The 21,194-nt window shown below is 38.7% G+C and overlaps 1 protein-coding gene across 2 annotated transcripts in view; it reads left to right on the top strand.

Moving 5' to 3' along the window:
- Positions 1-21,194, top strand: part of TET2 (tet methylcytosine dioxygenase 2) — a 146,789-nt gene that overhangs the window by 21,467 nt on the left and 104,128 nt on the right. The window lies entirely within an intron of this gene.

Genomic DNA, 21,194 nt, shown 5'->3' with positions numbered 1-21,194 from the left:
ATGAAGACTGACCTTTTCCAGTCCTGTGGCCACTGCTGAGTTTTCCAAATTTGTTGGCATATTGAGTGCAGCACTTTCACAGCATCGTCTTTCAAGATTTGAAATAGCTCAACTGGAATTCCATCACCACCACTAGCTTTGTTCGTAGTGATGCTTTCTAAGGCCCACTTGACTTCACATTCCAAGATGTCTGGCTCTAGGTCAGTGATCATGTTATCGTGACTATCTTGGTCGTGAAGATCTTTTTTGTACAGTTCTTCTGTGTATTCTTGCCACCTCTTCTTAATATCTTCTGCTTCTGTTAGGTCCATACCATTTCTGTCCTTTATCGAGCCCATCTTTGCATGAAATGTTCCCTTGGAGTCTCTAATTTTCTTGAGGAGATGTCTTGTTTTTCCAATTCTGTTGTTTTCTGCTATTTCTTTGCATTGATCACTGAGGAAGGCTTTCTTATCTCTCCTTGCTAATCTTTGGAACTCTGCATTCAGATGCTTATATCTTTCCTTTTCTCCTTTGCTTTTCACTTCTCTTATTTCACAACTATTTGTAAGGCCTCCTCAGACAGCCATTTTGCTTTTTTGCATTTCTTTTCCATGGGGATGGTCTTGGTCCCTGTCTCCTGTACAATGTCACGAACCTCCGTCCAGAGTTCATCAGGCACTCTATCTATCAGATCTAGTCCCTTAAATCTATTTCTCACTTCCAGTGTATAATCATAAGGGATTTGATTTAGGTCATATCTGAATGGTCTATTGGTTTTCCCTACTTTCTTCAATTTAAGTCTGAATTTCGCAATAAGGAGTTCATGATCTGAGCCACAGTCAGCTCCTGGTCTTGTTTTTGCTAACTGTATACAGCTTCTCCATCTTTGGCTGCAAAGAATATAATCAATCTGATTTTGGTGTTGACCATCTGGTGATGTCCATGTGTAGAGTCTTCTCTTGTGTTGTTGGAAGAGGGTGTTTGCTATGACCAGTGCGTTCTCTTGACAAAACTCTATTAGCCTTTGCCCTGCTTCATTCCGTGCTCCAAGGCCAAATTTGCCTGTTACTCCAGGTGTTTCCTGACTTCCTACTTTTGCATTCCAGTCCCCTGTGATGAAAAGAACATCTTTTTTGGGTGTTAGTTCTAAAAGGTCTTGTAGGTCTTCATAGAACCGTTCAACTTCGGCTTCTTCAGCATTACTGGTTGGGGCATAGGCCTGGATTACTGTAATATTGAATGGTTTGCCTTGGAAACGAACAGAAATCATTCTGTCATTTTTAAGATTGCATCCAAGTACTGCATTTTGGACTCTTTTGTTGACCATGATGGCTACTCCATTTCTTCTAAGGGATTCCTGCCCACAGTAGTAGATATAATGGTCATCTGAGTTAAATTCACCCATTCCAGTCCATTTTAGTTCACGGATTCCTAGAATGTCGACGTTCACTCTTGACATCTCCTGTTTGACCACTTCCTATTTGCCTTGATCATGGACCTAACATTCCAGGTTCCTATGCAATATTGCTCTTTACAGCATCTGACCTTGCTTCTATCACCGGTCACATCCACAACTGGGTATTGGTTTTGCTTTTGCTCCATCCCTTTATTCCTTCTAGAGTTATTTCTCCACTGAGCTCCAGTAGCATACTGGGCACCTACCGACCTGGGGAATTCCTCATTCAGTATCCTATCATTTTGCCCTTTGATACTGTTCATGGGGTTCTCAAGGCAAGTATACTGAAATGGTTTGCCATTCCCTTCTCCAGTGGACCACATTCGGCTGTGGTCCATGTGATCAGATCGACCAGTTTCCCGTGATTATGATTTCAGTGTGTCTGCCCTCTGATGCCCCCTCGCAATACCTACCGTCTTATTTGGGTTTCTCTTACCTTGGGCGTGGGATATCTCTTCACAGCTGCTCCAAGAAAGCGCAGGCGCTGCACCTTACCTTGGACAAGGGGTATCTCCTCAAGGCCGCCCCTCCTGACCTTGAACGTGGAGTAGCTCCTCTAGGCCCTCGTGCGCCCGCGCAGCCACCGCCTATTGGACGTGGGGCAGCTCCTCTCTGCTGCCGGCCCTGCCTCAGGCGTGGGGTAGCTCCTCACTGCCGTACCTCTTTGCGTGGTCGGTTGCGCCACCCCGGCGTCTCTCGCGTCAGCGTCTTTTAATTTCATGGCTGCAATCAGCATCCGCAGTGATTTTGGAGCCCCAAAAAATAAAGTCTGACACTTTTTCCACTGTTTCCCCATCTATTTCCCATGAAGTGATGGGACCAGATGCCACGATCTTAGTTTTCTGAATGTTGAGCTTCAAGCCAACCTTTTCACTCTCTGTTTTAATAGTTGCACAGTTCTGTGACCAACATACAATTCTTGAGCTGCAACAGTTTCTTGATAAAGGATGCTGGTCCTTGCTGCCATTGTTACATTTGCCTGTTTACAATCATGCACAGAAGTAAACTAGCTTCTTTCTTCTGGATGTCTTTATTCATTTTTACCTGTTTTGGAAAAAAATAGAAAACTGTCCCTGTCCAGTAGTCCATGGGGTCACAAAGAGTCGAACGTGACTGAGCGACTTTCATTTTACCTGTTTTGGAAGTCTGTTTTCTAATCTTCTTCCAAGGCTTATCATCTTCCTATGATTATAGCATGCGTTTTTCAGACAGGTCAAACAGGATTAATACATATTCGGTATTGCAAAAATACATTATTGACTTTAAATAGTTCTTTAGCTTTTCATGTGATACTGGGCAGGAAGTTTATTACTGTTTCCTCATCTATATAATGAATAACTTGGGCAAAATAATGTTTTCTGAAATTTCACTGAACTTCAAAATTTGAATTTGAATATACATATGGGCTTCCCTGGTAGCTTAACTGGTAAAGAATCCATCTGCAATGCAGGAGACCCTGGTTCAGTTCCTGGGTCAGAAGATCCTCTGGAGAAGGGATAGGATATCCACTCCAATATTAAGAATCCTCCTGCAATGTGGGAGACCTGGATTTGATCCCTGGGTTGGGAAGATCCCCTGGGGAAGGGAACGGCTACCACTCCAGTATTCTAGCCTGGAGAATTCGGGGTTGCAAAGTGTCAGACACACTGAGCAACTTTCGCTCTCATATGACTACTTGCAGCGTATCACAAATATTAACTATTTGTTTCGTGCATTTGTAAGTGACCTTGTTATTTCCTTTCAAGGAAAAAGCAATAGTATTTCATTCGAACGCTTGAATGTTTATGAGAAATATTTCAGAACTCTGAAGGTTGAATTCAGGGTTACTTACAGATTGTTTTTATACTTTATGCAGTATTTATCAGAACATGAAATAGCAGAGAGCAAAATTATTTTGGTTTTATTTCCATAAATCAAACTTTAAATATTCCTTGAGGGAATAGATGTTGTAGAAAAAAAATTCTGCTTTTCAGACCTCTTAAGGATGTATATTTTGTTTTTAAGGGGAAGTTCATTTCTGCACACCAATACAAAGGATAAAAAGTTTACCTGTCTTTAATCCCTGAAGAAAAATGTTCTAAAATTGCCTTTTGCTGTGTACAATTAAAGTGATGAGTTCCTGGATTAATCTTTAAAGAAAATGTCAAGCTTATTGAAAAACTTGAGATAACAATGAGTCATTTTGGTAAGTAAAGGAAATAAAGTCTAGTTGAAAATGAAAGATTGTCTACAAGAATGAAAAGTTGATGAGTCTAGGCAATTCAGAGAAATTTGCTGGTTTATTTTCTTTACTCAGTGAGTACAAAAGTCCACTTATTCAGATATTAATTACATGCTAAATTAAACCATCTTTGAAGTCAGGCTAATATCCTTAAGAGAACTCCTCTTAAACTGATACATGAACAGGATATAATTTAACAGAGATTATTACTAGTTAGGAACAATCTTGAGACTTCTTCAGGATTTCAGTTTATAACATACTGACTGAAGGTTAGTTTTGTACATGGAAATATAAAACATACCATGCCTATAAAAATAATGTATATCATTTCTTAAATAGTAGATAGCAGTGACTTCAAAAGACCACAGGTCGTTCTATAAACATACACACTGACAAAAGTATTATAAATGTGAATTTAGAGTGCTAATTATAATTATAGGTTCTGGATGAGAATCCAAAACCTCAACTTGTTTTATAACTATATTACATATATGAATAAAATCTGATAGGTACCAGAGTTACAAAAAGGCAAGTGTTTTCATAAATATGAAACTGACTTGGTCAGTCTACACCTTCTTTGATAGGTCTTAAAGGTTATTTCACCAGTGTCTTCTAAAAGCTTTATTTGTACATTGTGAAAACCCTTTTTGAGAAACAGCTCACTGTGATCACAGAATTTTAGTCACTACTATTTCCCAATACATATTTGAAAAAGAAGAATTGATATATTTCTAGGATGACATATGGTTTTAAAGTTTTTTTTTAAATCCTAAAAGAAAAATACTGAGGTTTTCTATTTCTAGTCCAGTATGTGAGCAGTTTGCCATCCTACTAAGTGAAAAGTTGAACAAACTAAAAAATCAACAATTGTTCTTTGTTCCATCAGAGAAGCATGGTCATAGGGCAAACTACTGCTTCCAAAAGTGGAGATAAACAGGCAGATTCTGAGAATCATAAACTTGTTGGAGCAGAAATATGTGAGTAGAAATGACCATAGGAACCAGTGCCATGGTAGAAGAAATCCTGTAATTAGCAAACTGCTGGAGCTTTGCTGTGGATAAAAGTCATAGGGTTAAGTCATTAGGGGAGCCCAGCTATGGGGGGCAGGTAGGCTGCACATTTTTATGAATTTTACCTCCAGGAACTCTACCAGCACCTTAAAGTAAACACTAAATATATTTAAATATTTATAGTATATTTAATAGAAACATTAGAGGGAAATTGTCCTCTGCTTCTGGAAGGACCAGGGAAAAGAACAGTTTTGAAATATGCCAGAGCATTGTGTTCTTCTTGACAAGGCCTACCCTCAGGGGAAACTGTTTTACCAGAGCTCAGAATACTGCAGATCCCTCTAACCGCCCATGTGGGGGAAGGGAAATATGCACCTACAGACTCCTCCAGCTATTCTGTCCTACTTTTAAAAGTGAGGGGAGAGGGGGCTGACAAGCTCTAGTGAAATTCACAGTCCAGGGGCAAAGACTCACCAGAAGACTGAGATGAGACCTAATCATATGACTCTAGAGTGCTTCCCACTTCTCCATACTGTACTACCACATTTGTTGTTGATTATTGTTAAGTAGTATCTGACTCTTGTGACCCCATGGACTCTAGCCCACAAGGCTTTTCTCTCCATGGGATTTCCCAGGCAGGAATACTGGAGTGGGGGGTGCCATTTCCTCCTCCGGGGGATCTTCCTGACTCAGGGATAGAACCTGCATCTCCATTGGCAGGCGGATTTTTTACCACTGAGCCACCAGGGAAGCCCCCTATATTACTAAAGGCCTGTTTACTGCAATTTCTTTTCCTGAGTACATCATGTCCACCTTACAGCAAAAAATTACCAGGCATACTAAAAGTTTAAGACAAACAAACAAACAAAAAAACACCCCAGAATTTGAAGAGACCAAACAAGCATCAGAACCAGAGTCAGATATGGCAGGAATATTGGAGTTATCAGATCAGAAATTTTTTTTAACTAAAACCTAAAGATTTTAAGATCTTCATGACCAAGATAATCATGATGGTGTGATCACTCACCTAGAGCCAGACATCTTGGAATATGAAGTCATGTGGGCCTTAGAAAAGCATCACTATGAACAAAACTAGTGGAGGTGATGGAACTCCAGTTGAGCTATTTCAAATCCTGAAAGATGATGCTGTGAAAGTCCTGCGCTCAATATGCCAGCAAATTTGGAAAACACCTCAGTGGCCACAGGACTGGAAAAGGTCAGTCTTCATTCCAATCGCAAAGAAAGGCAATGCCAAAGAATGCTCAAACTACTGCACAGTTGCAGTCATCTCACACGCTAGTAAAGTCATGCTCAAAATTCTCCAAGCCAGGCTTCAGCAATACGTGAACCGTGAACTTCCAGATGTTCAAGCTGCTTTTAGAAAAGGCAGAACAACCAGAGATCAAATTGCCAACATCTGCTGGATCATGGAGAAAGCAAGAGTTCCAGAAAAACATCTATTTCTGCTTCATTGACTATGCCAAAGCCTTTGACTGTGTGGATCACAATAAACTGTAGAAAATTCTGAAAGAGATGGGAATACCAGACCACCTGACCTGCCTCTTGAGAAACCTGTATGCAGGTCAGGAAGCAACAGTTAGAACTGGACATAGAACAACAGACTGGTTCCAAAAGGAAAAGGAGTACATCAAGGTTGTATATTGTCACCCTGCTTATTTAACTTCCATGCAGAGTACATCATGAGGAACGCTGGGCTGGAAGAAGCACAAGCTGGAATCAAGATTGCCGGGAGAAATATCAATAACCTCAGATGTGCAGATGACACCACCCTCATGGCAGAAAGTGAAGAGGAACTCAAAAGCCTCTTGATGAAAGTGAAAGGAGAGTGAAAAAGTTGGCTTGAAGCTCAACATTCAGAAAACTAAGATCATGGTATCTGGTCCCATCACTTCATGGGAAATAGATGGGGAAACAGTGGAAACTGTGTCAGACTTTATTTGTTTGGGCTCCAAAATCACTGCGGATGCTGATTGCAGCCATGAAATTAAAAGACGCTTACTCCTTGGAAGGAAAGTTATGACCAACCTAGATAGCATATTAAAAAGCAGAGACATTACTTTGCCAGCAAAGGTCCGTCTAGTCAAGGCTATGATTTTTCCTGTGGTCCTGTATAGATGTGAGAGTTGGACTTTTAAGAAAGCTGATTGCTGAAGAATTGATGCTTTTGAACTGTGGTGCTGGAGAAGACTCTTGAGAGTCCGTCCCTTGGATTGCAAGGAGATCCAACCAGTCCATTCTAAAGGAGATCAATCCTGGGTGTTCATTGGAAGGACTGATGCTGAAACAAGCTCCAGTACTTTGGCCACCTCATGCAACGAGTTGACTTATTGGAAAAGACCCTGATGCTGGGAGGGATTGGGGGCAGGAGGAGAAGGGGACAACAGAGAATGAGATGGCTGGATGGCATCAGCGACTCGATGGACATGAATTTGAGTGAACTCCAGGAGTTGGTGATGGACAGGGAGGCCTGGTGTGCTGTGATTCATAGGGTCACAAAGAGTCGGACACGACTGAGCGACTGAACTGAACTGAACTGAAGTAGACTGTGGGCTTCCCCAATGGCTCAGTGGGTGAAGAATCTGCCTGCAGTGTAGGAGACACCGGAGACATGAGTTCAATCCCTGGGTCAGGAGGATCCCCTGAAGAAGGATATGGCAACCCACTCCAATATTCTTGCTTAAAATCCCATGGGCTGAGGAGCATGTGGGTTACAGTCCATGAGATTGAAAAGAATCAGACAGGATTGAGTGACTGAGCACACAAGTAGACTGTATATGACTGAAGAAGGAATCTCAGAACTTGAGGATGTAACAGCAGAAACTTCAAAAATGGAAAATCCAAGAGAAACAACAACAAAACAGAATATCCAAGAACTGTGGAATAGTTACAAAAGATGTACTGTAGCCATCAGAGGAAGACAGGAACAGAAGCAATGTTTGAAGCAGCAGTGGCTAAAATTTCCCCAAATTAATGTCAGACACCAAACCACATATCAGGAAGCTCAGGGAACACTAAACAGGATAAATACCAAAACAAAACAAAAACAAAAAAGCCACACATAGATATTATATTCAAACTTCAGAATATCAAAGGAAAACATTTGAAAGAAGAAAAAGAACACCTTTCCTATAGAGAACAAAGATAAAAATTACATTAAACTTATCTCAAGATACCATGAAAGCAAAAATAAAGTGGGGGGAGATATTTAAAATACAGAGATTAAAAAAAAAAACACACACAACTGATCAACCTCGAATTCTGTACCCTGTGAAACTGTTCTGTAAAAGTGAAGGAGAAACAAAGTGTTTGTCAGACAAGAAATCGAAGGAATTTGTTGCCAGCAGTCTTCCCTGTAAGAAATGCTAAAAGGCATTCTTCACAGAGAAGGAAAATGACATCGATGAGAAACAAGGATTTACATAAAGGAAGAGCATTGGTGATGCTTCTGAAAATAAAATGAAGACTTATTTTTATTATTCTTAGTTGGTCTAACTTATAATAGTTGGTTCAAAATAATAATAGCAATACTAAATCATATATGTGCATATACAAAATACATGGATATATAATATACGTATGTTGTAATTACGTATATACACATATAGTGTATATTCTCATGCAGTGAAATAAGTGACAGCAATGATACACAAACAAGAAGGTGGAATTAAGAATATTTTATTATAAGATACTTGCATTACCAATGAAGTAGTATATATTGTTATTGGAAAGTAGACTTGAATTAGTTGTAAATGTCTGTTGCAAACTCTAGGGCAACCACTAAAAAATGGTTTTTAAAAAGTGTAACTCATATACTAAGAAATGAGAGAAGAGGGAAATACAAAATGCTCAGTGAAAACCACAAAAGAAAGGAAAAGTGTAGAAAACAAAAATAAGAAAAAAACCAAGGCTATAATTATAAAGCAGTAATAGCAGATATTAATTCAACTATACCAATAAACACTTTAAATGCCAATGATCTAAATGCACCAATTAGAAAACAGAGATCATCAGAGTGGATCAAAAAACAAAATCCAACTATATGTTTTCTACAGGATACCCACTTTAAATGTAAAGACACATAGTGATTATAAGTAAAGGTTATGTGAAAACTAACAGTAATAAAAAGAAAAGCTAAGATAGCTATATTACTTTCAAACAGAGCTGACTTCAGACTTAAAAAGTGCATTGCATAATGATAAAGAGGTTAAGACTCCAAAAAGATATACAATTTTGTTAGATGTGCATGCATCTAACAATAGTGTCAAAATAAGTGAGGCAAAAACTGATAGAACATCAAAAAAAAAAAAGAAGAATCATCTACTATTATAGTTGGGGAATTTAACAACTTTCTATTAAAAGTAGCCAGCTCTAGCAGGCCGAAAATCAGTCAGAACATAGTAGCACCATCAATCAGCGGGATATAATTGACATCTATAGATTTCATCCAGTGATAGATTTTGTGTTAGTCTAACACACAGCATATGTTGATACCATCCAATGATAGCATATTACATATTCTTTTCAAGCTCTCATGGAACATTCACCAAGATAGACCACATTCTGGGCCATAAAAAATACCTTATCGAGTTTTAAAGGAATAGGAATTAAAATTTCCTTAGAGTCTGCTCTCAGACCCTAAGGGAATTATACTAGAAATCAATTACAGAGAGACCATTGAAAAATCCCTAAACATCTGGAGATTTAACATACTTGTAAATCAAACATAGGTCAAGGAAGGGATCTCAAGAGAAATATAAAAATATTTTGAACTAAATGAAAATGAAAATACAACATATATAAATTTGTGGGAAATCAATGAATATAGTGTTCAAATGTAATATATGTATAGTACTGAATACATATATCAGAAATGAGAAATCTAAAACAAATAAGGGAATGTCTTTGGCAGCCCAGTGGTAAAAATTATGTGCTTCCACTGCAAAGGGCATGGGTTTGATCCCTGTTCAGGGAACTAAACTCTTGCATGTTGCATGGCATGGCCAAAAATAATAAATAATAAAAATAAATAAAATCAGTAAGCTAAGCTTTCATCTTAGGGAACTAGAAAATTGAGAGCAAATTCAATCCAAAGTAAGCAGAAGAAAATAAAAATCAGAGGTAAAATCAATGAAATTTAAAGCAGGAAATCAGTAAAGGAGACAGTACTACAGATGCCATGTACATTAAAAAGATAATAAGAGAATAATGTGAAAACTGTATGCCCACAAATGTGGTAACCTAGATGAAAAGAGCTAATTCCTTGAAAGGCACAATCTGCCAAAATTCACACAAGAAGGAGTAAATAATCAAAAAAGGCCTATATTTGTTAAATAAATTGAATCAGTAATTAAAAACTTTCCAAAACAGAACACCTGGTCTTTCTTATGGGTTAATTGGTGAATTCTACCAAACATTTAAGGAAGAAATTATATCAATTTCAGAGAACAGAAGCAGAGAAAATAATTTCTAACTCGTTCTTTGAAGTCAGCATTGTGTGTGTTACTCCCATACTACTAATTTATCTCTCTTAACTATAAGTTTGCTTTCTATGTCTGTGAGTCTATTTCTGTTTTGTATACATGTTGCTTTAAATGGTGATGTTTCATTCTTTTTTATGACAGAGTAATAGTCCAGTGTGTGTGTGTGTGTATGTGTGTGTGTGTATGTGTGTATGCACATATTTATTGATATATGTATACACACACACAAGGAAACCCAACCAGTCCATTCTAAAGGAGATTAATCCTGGGTGTTCACTGGAAGAACTGATGCTAAAGCTGAAGCTCCAATACTTTGGCCACCTCACGCGACGAGTTGACTCACTGGAAAAGACTCTGATGCTGGGAGGGATTGGGGGCAAGAGGAGAAGGGGACGACAGAGAATGAGATGGTTGGATGGCATCACCAACTCAATGGAAGTAGGCTTGAGTGAACTCTGGGAGTTGGTGATGGACAGGGAGGCCTGGCGTGCTGTGATTCATGGGGTCGCAAAGAGTCAGACATGACTGAGAGATTGAACTGAACTGAACTGAACACACACACAAATATACACATACTCATACTGCATCTTCTTAAACCAATCATCTCTTGATGGGCACTTGGGTAGTTTCTAAGGCTTGGCTATTGTAAATAGCGTTGCTATGAACATTGGCATGCATGTATCTTTTTGAATTAGAATTTTCATCTTTTCAGGATATATGCCCTGGAGTGGTGGTGTTGCTGGATCATATGGTAGCTCTATTTTTAATTTTTAAGGAAAGTCCATACTGTTTTCCGTACTGGCTGTGTCAATTTACATTTCCACCAAGAATGTAAAAGTATTCCCCTTTTCCCATACTCACACCAGCATTATTATTTGTAGACTTTTTTTTTCTTGTAGACTTTTGTATCATAGCCATTCTGACTGGTGTGAGTTGATAACCTCTTGGTGATACAACACCAAAGACATGATTCTTGAAAGGAATACTTTTTAAGCTGGGCTTCATTAATATGAGGGTAAAGCATCTGCCTGCAATACAGGAGACCTGGGTTCGATCCCTGGGTCAGGAAGATCCCCTGGAGAAGGAAATGACAACCCATTCTGGTACTCTTGCCTGGAAAATTCCATGGATGGAGAAGCCTGGTAGGCTACAGTCCATAGGGTCACAAAGAGTCGGACACCACTGAGCAACTTCACCTTTACTTTCATTAAAATGAAAAACTGGAAATTCTCTGGCCGTCAGTAGTTAGGACTGAGTTTTCACTGCCAAGGGCCAGGGTTCAATCCCTGGCAAGGGAACTAAGATCCCACAAGCTGAGCAGCACTGCAAAAAAAAAGTAAACTTCTGTTCTACTAAAGTGTATGTCGAAAGAATGAGAATACAAGCTATAGACTGGGAGAAAATGTTTACAAAGAAAACATTTGATAAAGGACAGTCATATACAGAGAAAACTATATACAGAGAAAAATATACAGAGAACTCTTGAAACTGAAAACAATTAATAAAATGAACAACCTATTTAAAAATTGGGCTAAAGACCTGAACAGACACATTATCAAAGAAGATATACAGATGGTAAATAAGTTTATGAAAAGGTGTTCATCATCATATGTAATTACGGAATTACAAATTAATTAATGAGGTTACTCAGCCCACCTAATAGAATGGCCAAAAGCTAGAATGCTAAAAACACCAAGTGCCGGTGAGGTTATGGAACAACAGAAATTCTTCATTCATTGATGGTAGAATGCAAAATGGTAGAGCCATTTTTGGAAGAAAGTTTGGCAGTTACTAAAAACAGTGTCAGACTTTATTTTTGGGGGCTTCAAAATCACTGCAGATGCTGATTGCAGCCAGGAAATTAAAAGACGCTTACTCCTTGGAAGGAAAGTTATGACCAACCTAGATAGCATATTAAAAAGCAGAGACATTACTTTGCCAACCAAGGTCCGTCTAGTCAAGGCTGTGGTTTTTCCCGTGGTCATGTATGGATGTGAGAGTTGGACTGTGAAGAAAGCTGATCGCCAAAGAATTGATGCTTTTGAACTATGGTGCTGGAGAAGACTCTTGAGAGTCCCTTGGACTGCAAGGAGATCCAACCAGTCCATTCTAAAGGAGATCAATCCTGGGTGTTCATTGGAGGGACTGATGCTAAAGCTGAAACTGCAATACTTTGGCCACCTCATGCAACGAGTTGACTCACTGGAAAAGAGTCTGATGCTGGGCGGGATTGGGGGTGGGAGGAGACGGGGACGACAGAGAATGAGATGGCTGGATGGCATCACTGACTCGATGGACATGAGTTTGAGTGAACTCCGGGAGTTGTTGATGGACAAGGAGGCCTGACGTGCTGTGATTCATGGGGTCTTAAAGAGTCGGACACAACTGAGCAACTGAACTGAACTGAACTGAACTGAATAACACTAAATATACTCTTACCATATAATCCAGTGATTGCACTCCTGGGAATTTACTCAAAGGAGCTGAAAACTTAAGTCTACACAAAAATCCGCACACAATGTTTATGGTCACTTTCTTCCTAATTGCCAAAACTTTGTAGCAAACAAGATGCCGTTCAGTAGGTAAATGGATAAATATACTGTGGCCTGCAGACAATAGACTACTATTTTACAGTAAAAAAAATTAGGTATCAAACAATGAAAAGACATAGAAGAATTTTAAATGCATATTACCAAGAAAAATAGTCTATTCTGTAAAAGTCCATACCCTTTGATTCTGATTGTATGACTTTCAAGAAAAGGTGAAACTATGCAGATACTATAAAGATTAGTTTTTCCAGGAAAAAACTAATGGAGAAGGAAATGGCAACCCACTCCAGTGTTCCTGCCTAGAGAATCCCAGGGATGGGGGAGCCTGGTGGGCTGCCGTCTACGGGGTCACACAGAGTCGGATTCGACTGAAGCGACTTAGCAGCAGCATGCAGATACTATAAAGATTAGTTTTTCCAGGAATTAGGGGTAGGAAGGATGAATAGGCAAAATACAGAGGATTTTTAGGGGGGGGTGAAACTGTTCTGTAATTTATTACAAAGATAAATATATGTCATTAAACATCTGTCAAAATTCACAGAATGTAAAACATCAAGAGTAAAACCTGGGGTCAACTTGGTGATAATGATGCATCAGTGTAAGTTCATCAATGGTAACAAATGCACCACTCCAAAAGTAAGCCTCATATTGGGAGAGGTTTTACACGTGTGTTGCAAAACACCAGGCTTCCGTGTCCTTCACTGTTTCCCTGAGTTTGCACAAACTCATGTCTATTGATTGAGTGATGCCATCCAACCATCTTGTCCTCTGTGAACCCCTTTTCATCCAGCCCTCAATCTTTCCCAGCATCAGGATCTTTTCCAGTTAGTTGGCTCTTTGCATCAGATGACCAATATATTGAAGCTTCAGCTTCAGCATCAGTCCTTCCAATGAATATTCAGGGTTGATTTCCTTTGGGGTTGACTGGTTTGATCTTGCTGTCTAAGGGACTCTGAAGGGTCTTCTCCAACATCACAGTTCAAAAGCATCAGATTCTTTGGTGCTCAGCCTTCTTTATGGTTCAACTCTCACAACCATATATGACTATTGGGAAAAACCATAGCTTTGACTATACAGACCTTTGTAGGCAAAGTGATATCTCTGCTTTTTAATATACTGTCTAGATTGGTCATAGCTTTTCTTCCAGGGGGCAAGCGTCTTTTTTAATTTCATGGCTGCAGTCACTGTCCACAGTGATTTTGGAGCCCAAGAAAATAAAGTTACTGTTTCCACTTTTTCCCCATCTGTTTGCCATGAAGTGATGGGACCAGATGCCATAATGTTAGTTTTTTAAATGTTGACTTTTAAACCAACTATTTCACTCTCCTCTTTCACATTCATCAAGAGGCTCTTTAATGCCTCTTTGCTTTCTGCCATAAGGGTGGTGTCATCTGCATACCTGAGGTTATTGATATTTCTCCCAGCAATCTTGATTCCAGCTTGAGCTTCATCCAGCCCAGCATTTTGCATGATGTACTCTACATATAAGTTAAATAAGCAGGGTGACAATATACAGCCTTGACGTACTCCTTTCTCAATTTTAAACCAGTCAGTTGTTCCATGTCCAGTTCTAACTATTGCTTCTTGACCTGAATACAGATATCTCAGGAAGCAGGTAAGGTGATCTTTATTCCCATCTCTTGAAGAATTTTCCAGTTTGTTGTGATCAATACAGTCAAAGGGTTTGGCATAGTCAGTAAAACAGAAGTAGATGTTTTTCTGGAACTCTTTTGCTTTTTCTGTGATCCAGTGGATGTTGGCAATTTGATCTCTGGCCTTTTCTAAATCCAGCTCATACATCTAAAAGTTCTCAGTTCGCGTACTGTTGAAGCCTAGCTTAAAGGATTTTGAGCATAATCTTGCTAGAATGTGAAATGAGTGCAATTGTGTGGTAATGTAAACATTCTTTGGCATACCTTTCTTTGGAATTGGAATGAAAACTGACCTTTTCCAGGCCTGTGGCCTCTGCTGAGTTTTAAAGATTTGCTGGTATATTGAGTGCAGCACTTTCACAGCATCATATTTTAGGATTTGAAATAGCTCAATTGGAATTCCATCACCTGCACTAGCTTTGTTCGTAGTAATGCTTCCTAAGGCCCACTTGACTTCACACTTCATGATATCTCTCTCTTAGTGAGTAACCACACCATTGTCGTTATCTGGATCATTAAGATTTCTTTTGTACAGTTCTTCTGTGTATTCTTGCTATCACTTCTTAATATCTTCTGCTTCTGTTAGGTCTTTGCCATTTTTGTCCTTTATTGTGCCCATCTTTGCATGAAATAGTCCCTTTGTATCTCCAGTTTTCTTGCAGAGATCTCTCTCATTGTATTGCTTTCCTCTACTTCTTTCCATTTTTCCCTTAGTAAAGCTTCCTTATTTCCTCTTGCTATTCTCTGGAACTCTACATTCAGTTGGGTATATTTTTCCCTTTCTCCTTGCCTTTTGCTCCTCTTCTTTTCTCATCAATTTGTAAGGCCTTTCCAGACAACCACTTTTCTTTCTTGGATTTCTTTTTCTTGGGGATGGTTTTGGTACAGTGTTATGAACCTCTGTCCATAGTTCTTGGGCACTCTTGTCTACCAGATGTAGTCCCTTGAATCTATTCATCACCTCCACTGTATAATCATAAGGGATTTGATTTAGGTCATACCTGAATGGTCTAGTGGTTTTCCCTCCTTTCTTCAATTTGGCCTGAATTTTGCAATAAGGAGCTCATGATCTATGCCACAGTTGGCTCCAGGTCTTGTTTTTTGCTAACTATATAGAATTTCTCCATCTTCACTGCAAAGGATATAATCAATCTGATTACATGTGTGTACGTGTGTGGTAAGTTGCTTCAGTCGTGTCCGACTCTGTGCAACCCCATGGACTGTAGCCCACCAGGCTCCTCTGTCCATGGGATTCTCCAGGCAAGAATACTGGAACGGGTTGCCATTCTGTTCTCCAGGGGATCTTCCCAACCCAGGGATCGAACCCACATCGCTTATGTCTCCTACATTGGCTGGCAGGTTCTTTACCACATGTGTGTAGACCAAAGTATATTACAACTCATTATTCTTTCCACTAAATTTTAGAGTGAACCAAAATCTGCTCTAAAAATATGTTTAATTTAAAAAATGTAATGCAACCTAAAAGCACCATAAATTTGTTAAAAGAAAACAAGCTAGGCAGTAAAAGTATCTTTTGTTTTCCTTAGTGTTTCAGTTCAAGTCCTGTCTTGACTCTAGGTTTCCAGTCTGAGGTTGAGAAAGTAACCTAATCTTCTTAATTGAGTCACAACCTTATTTCAATGAACATTTAGTACCAGTCCTTTATATGAAAGGTGAGGGAGGGGATGTGAGTTGATCAAAAGATGGCCAGTGGGCAAGATTTCCTTGGCTTCATTCAGTGCCTTTGATAGATCAAAGGCTACAAGCGAAACTCGTGTACCTACAGACTCCATGCCTTTTCTCTGAGTATTGAAGATGAGAGCCCTGTTTGGTTTTATGTGAGGATTTCCCCCTCATCACTCCTCAGAAAATGAAGGATATCTATCCTCCTCATTTAGGAAATGAGTGCTTGTAATAGAAACTTATTTTTAGTCAGCTGTTCCCCTTAGATGATTTATGTCACCTCTGACCTGCTTTCTGATAAAACATTACTTCATTCATGGCTCTGGAGATGACCTGTGTACACTGACCTGGCATAAACTCGGAGTGTTAAGTCATTTTAATGACAGTTGGAGAGAGGCTTGATCTCCCACTGTAAGACTGTCTACTGTGAGATTCTGTAAAGCAGCTGCATTCCTAGTGAGGCCTGGTTAAGTTTATCCTGCTATTAGGTTCTTCAGTATTACTCATCTTTCTCAAAAGGAAAGAGGTTTTTCCAGCATGCAGAATATCTGGCTTTTAATGGCTGTTGTGTGCTTAGGTGCTCAGTCGTGTCCTTTGTGACCCCATGGACTGTAGCCTGCCAGGCTCCTCTGTCTATGGGGATGCTTCAGGCAAGAATACTGGAGTGGGTTGCCATGCCTTTCACCAGGGGATCTTCCAGACCCAGGAATCGAAGGGTCTCCTGCACTAAAGGCGGATTCTTTACCACCTGAGCTACCAGGAAAGCCCCTTGCAATGGCTGCTGCTGCTGCTGCTAAGTCACTTCAGTCGTGTCCGACTCTGTGTGACCCCATAGACGGCAGCCCACCAGGCTTCCCCGTCCCTGGGATTCTCCAGGCAAGAACACTGGAGTGGGCTGCCATTTCCTTCTCCAGTGTGTGAAAGTGAAAAGTGAAAGTGAAGTCACTCGGTCATGTCTGACTCATAGCGACCCCATGGACTGCAGCCTACCAGGCTCCTCCATCCATGGGATTTTCTAGGCAAGAGTACTGGAGTGGCTTGCCATTGCCTTCTCCGTTGCAATGGCTACAGAGCTGAAATAACATACATATACTTGATTGCTCATTTGTCTGTTTTCCCTTCGCTTTGTTAACTGACTCCTTCTTGGAGGTTATAGTGGTTATGCTTTTCTGGTCAGCTGATGGTTGACCTTTCTTAGAAATTACACTTTCACATGTCCAGGTATAAGAAGTTAATGTTCCAGTTTCATTGAGCATCTCATCCACTCAATGAAGAATCAGGACATTCAGTACTGATTCCCATGGCCTGTGACCCCGAGTCAACTTGGTGCACAGGGCTTTTCTCAGACATCCTTCTCTAAAGGCAGAGTCAGTAACTCCTTTTTTTTCCAAACTCTGTTTTGCTCAATGATGATTTTAAAATGGTGATTTTATTCTTTCAGTGTCTAAAACTGCTTCCTATATTCTAGAACCTCAGTCATTAATACATCGGGGGAAATAACAAACTCTCACATTCCTGTTCTTATACTTTTAATTGTATAAAATACATTCGCATGTTTTATAATTATTGAGCTTTTTTGTTTTAAAATATATAGTTTCTTTGTTTTACAAGGAAGCTACATTATAGTTTTTTGTTTTAGAGCTTACATGTTACGCTGCGGTATCATGACATTCCAAAAAAAAAGGTAAGTAAGTTCTGACATTTAAATATTTTCCATCATTTACCTTTCCCTGTATCATCATCACCAATAGCATTTCACGTTTTTATTGATGTTGCCCTGTTATCATTCTTTGTAACTCAAGTCCTTCTGTCTATTCCTCTGCGTTACAGTTGCTGTCCCCAGCTACCTCCTGTCCACTTTTATTACTTGTTTGCCTCTATAAAATAAGGTTAAAAATAAAGCCACTACTACAAATCATTATTATTATACTCATTTGTATTTCTTCCTAGAATATTTTAAAGCCCTCAAAAAGTTTCCGTTGTTCAGTCACCCTCCCTAAGCTATGATCTGTGTACTCTTTAGCCAGTCTTTTGTTATTTTCTTTATTGGAGTGTGTGTTACATGTCTCTATCTGTCTGTGTGGTCATGGTTGATAAACTTTCAATTTAGCCACAATTAATATGCTCTTAGATGAGTTTCTTTTTCTTGGGAGTTTGTTGATGGTATTTACTTTGTCTTGTGATTAAAAATGTGTGACAGAGTTCTGTAGCAAAATAATGCTTTCTTACCTGCTTGCACTCTTCCATTTAGAAGGACTGGTAGTTGACAACTTTCTCTTTTTAATTTTGGTTTCTACAACACAGGGGTTGCTAGGAAACTTTTAATCCCTTTCAACAAGAGAACAGTCAACAACAACAAATTTCTGCTCTCTTTAGATTGTATATTCCATCTAGAAGATCTAGCAAATAAAAAATGACTTAAAACATTTTTTAAATGTGCAGTTCTATATAGACCGCCTTCTACATCTTTGGAACATGGCATCAAATATTTTTTAATTAAACTGCCATTTCTTCAACATTATGATATGCTTATTCTTAAGAAATTAACTTCTAAGCAACATTTGCCATCTCCAGGAAATGTATGAAAATCCAGTTTAATTTGAAAATAGTAATTTTATTTAAAAATATATCAAAATTTTGTTATTAAAATATCTACTTGGATTTCTCATTTATTTATATGATTCTCCAATCTTAAGTGTGGTACAGCTGTTCATACTAAACATTTTGTTTATTTAGGGGGAAAATGTACTTAAATTCTGTCATCCTGGTCATTACTTGAAAGTTTAACCTCATATTCTAAATTTTAAATAATTTCAACCTCACAAAGCATATAATTTTTACATAAAATTTTTTAAAAATTAAAAAAAAACCTTTTATCTTTAAGTTTTCATTTCTTCTATCAGATTTCCCCCATGATGTTTCTTTCTAGCTACTGCCAAAGTTAATAGTTACATTTTCCCCCTAGTACAAGTAGTACATTTGCAAAGACTTTAAAAATTATTTTATTGGAATATAGTTGATTTACAACGTTGTGATTTGCAAAGATTTTAGCAATTGCTTAAAGCCTGTATTAAAAAATCCTTTATTTAAGAATCATTGAAACAGCTAGAGCTGATATGTAGCAGGTATACATGAGTGGGGCTGTGCTGAAGGTTGCTGAAATATTTCCAAGGTGGTGAGGGAATTCTACTGCTCTAAGACTCCTTGACTCCTTCTCCATGACTCCCTGCTCTTCCCCACAGTCCTGTAGCAAAAACAGGTGGTCTCTTGGACCCTCCTCCAACACTATGACCCATGCTTTGACATGCTAACTGTTAAATGTTTTTATTATCACTCATGTGGATAGCAAGAGAATCATCATTTACATGTTTTGGTGTTTCTAAGAGTACCTTATGATAGAAGTCGGAGAAGGCAATGGCAACCCACTCCAGTACTCTTGCCTGGAAAATCCCATGGATGGAGGAGCCTGGTAGGCTGCAGTCTATGGGGTCGGAAAAAGTCGGACACGACTGAGCGACCTCATTTTCACTTTCACTTTCATGCATTGAAGAAGGAAATGGCAACCCACTCCAGTGTTCTTGCCTGGAGAATCCCAAGGACAGGGGAGCCTGGTGGGCTGCCGTCTATGGGGTCACACAGAGTTGGACATGACTGAAGTGACTTAGTAGTAGTAGTATGATAGAAGTACTTTATGTCATGTTAATAACATTTCTAATTTTGTAAAATGCATAGTTTGCTTTTAATAATCCAAGTAAATAAAACCACGGTCTCATTACTCTTAAAGATCTACTTTATTACTTTATAATATGAAATTACCAAATCTAAAGGAAGAGAATATATCAATACATTGTAAAATAATTTAGGGGAAATCAGTAAGCATTGTGATTATCAGTTTACAGTTACCTGTTATGTGAAGATTATTCATTGCAAAGTTTTAATATTTAGTATATGAAGGTGGTTGTTGTTCACTTACTAAGTTGTGTCTGACTCTTGTGACCCCATGCTTGCAGCATGCCAAGCTTCCCTACCCTTGACCATCTCCCTGAGTTTGCTCAAACTCATGTGAAATAAAATTATATTGATTATTCTAATTATTCTAATTTCCTATCAGTATTTTTTTCATGGTTTTACACCTTATTCATTGTGTAATACCTCTTTTTTAAAACACGTATTTGTAACATCTGTATCAAATTAGACCGTATTTAAGTCATAGAATCATAACCCCTTAAACCTGGTTTGGAACAGAGATAAAACTATTCAACATTTTATAGACTTCTCAAAGCTCAGTTTCCTTAAGTGATTGGCCTGGGATCATGAAGTTATAGCGAATTAGTGGCAGAATTAAAACTGAGATGGATTTATACTTCGGTTATCTTTTCTACCTGCCTACTTCCTTAGTTTGTTTATGGGTTTACAAGAGTGATGGGTGAGAAATGTCTTCTGAGATTCAGCTCAAAGCCTCACTCCTAATAGAAATATTGTTCTGCAGTCAGCCATAGAAATTTAGTCACCAAGATCTAAAGTTCCTTGTGTGGAGAAAAAGGAACACATGAACCATAAGAAAATCCGTGCACACATTTTCCTCCAGCGCTTTCATCTTCTCTGCCGCTTTCTTTTCCTTCACTACATAGAGTTCCTAGAAGGGATCCCCAAAATGCTCAGATGTTGTGAATGGCAGCCCTGTTATAGAGAATTACAGAGAATTGTGTTTCCTATTTTGGTGGATGAATGTTTCCTATTTTAGTGGCCTTTCAGAGTTAAAAAAAATGGCCACACCTCCATTGGTTTATGTAAATAATAGCCCAGTCTCTGACCAAAGAGGTCAAGTATTAGCAAGTGTCAGAGTGTCATAGAAATGTTTGCATTTCAGATGCAAGAAATTATGTATGCTTGTTCTGCTTGACTTTTACTCAGTATTTTTTTTTAATGTGGGTTTTCATCTTGGCGTTTCAAAATATCTATTCCCTCATAACTTTTGTTTGCCTGTTTGTTTTTGAAAGGTATATATGTTGATAATCTATGCACAACGTCAACACCAAATGAATTTATCCCTGTAACAAATTAGGACATGGTACCTAATTTCTTTGTGCAATAGAAATACTATGTCAAACAGTTTATAACTGCTGCCTAATGTTTCAGC

Source organism: Moschus berezovskii, chromosome 5 (assembly GCF_049115385.1).
Source record: "Moschus berezovskii isolate FMDL1 chromosome 5, NW_MosBer_1.0, whole genome shotgun sequence".
NCBI classification, from domain to species: Eukaryota; Metazoa; Chordata; class Mammalia; order Artiodactyla; family Moschidae; genus Moschus; species Moschus berezovskii.
This window is presented reverse-complemented; position numbering and strand designations above follow the sequence as displayed.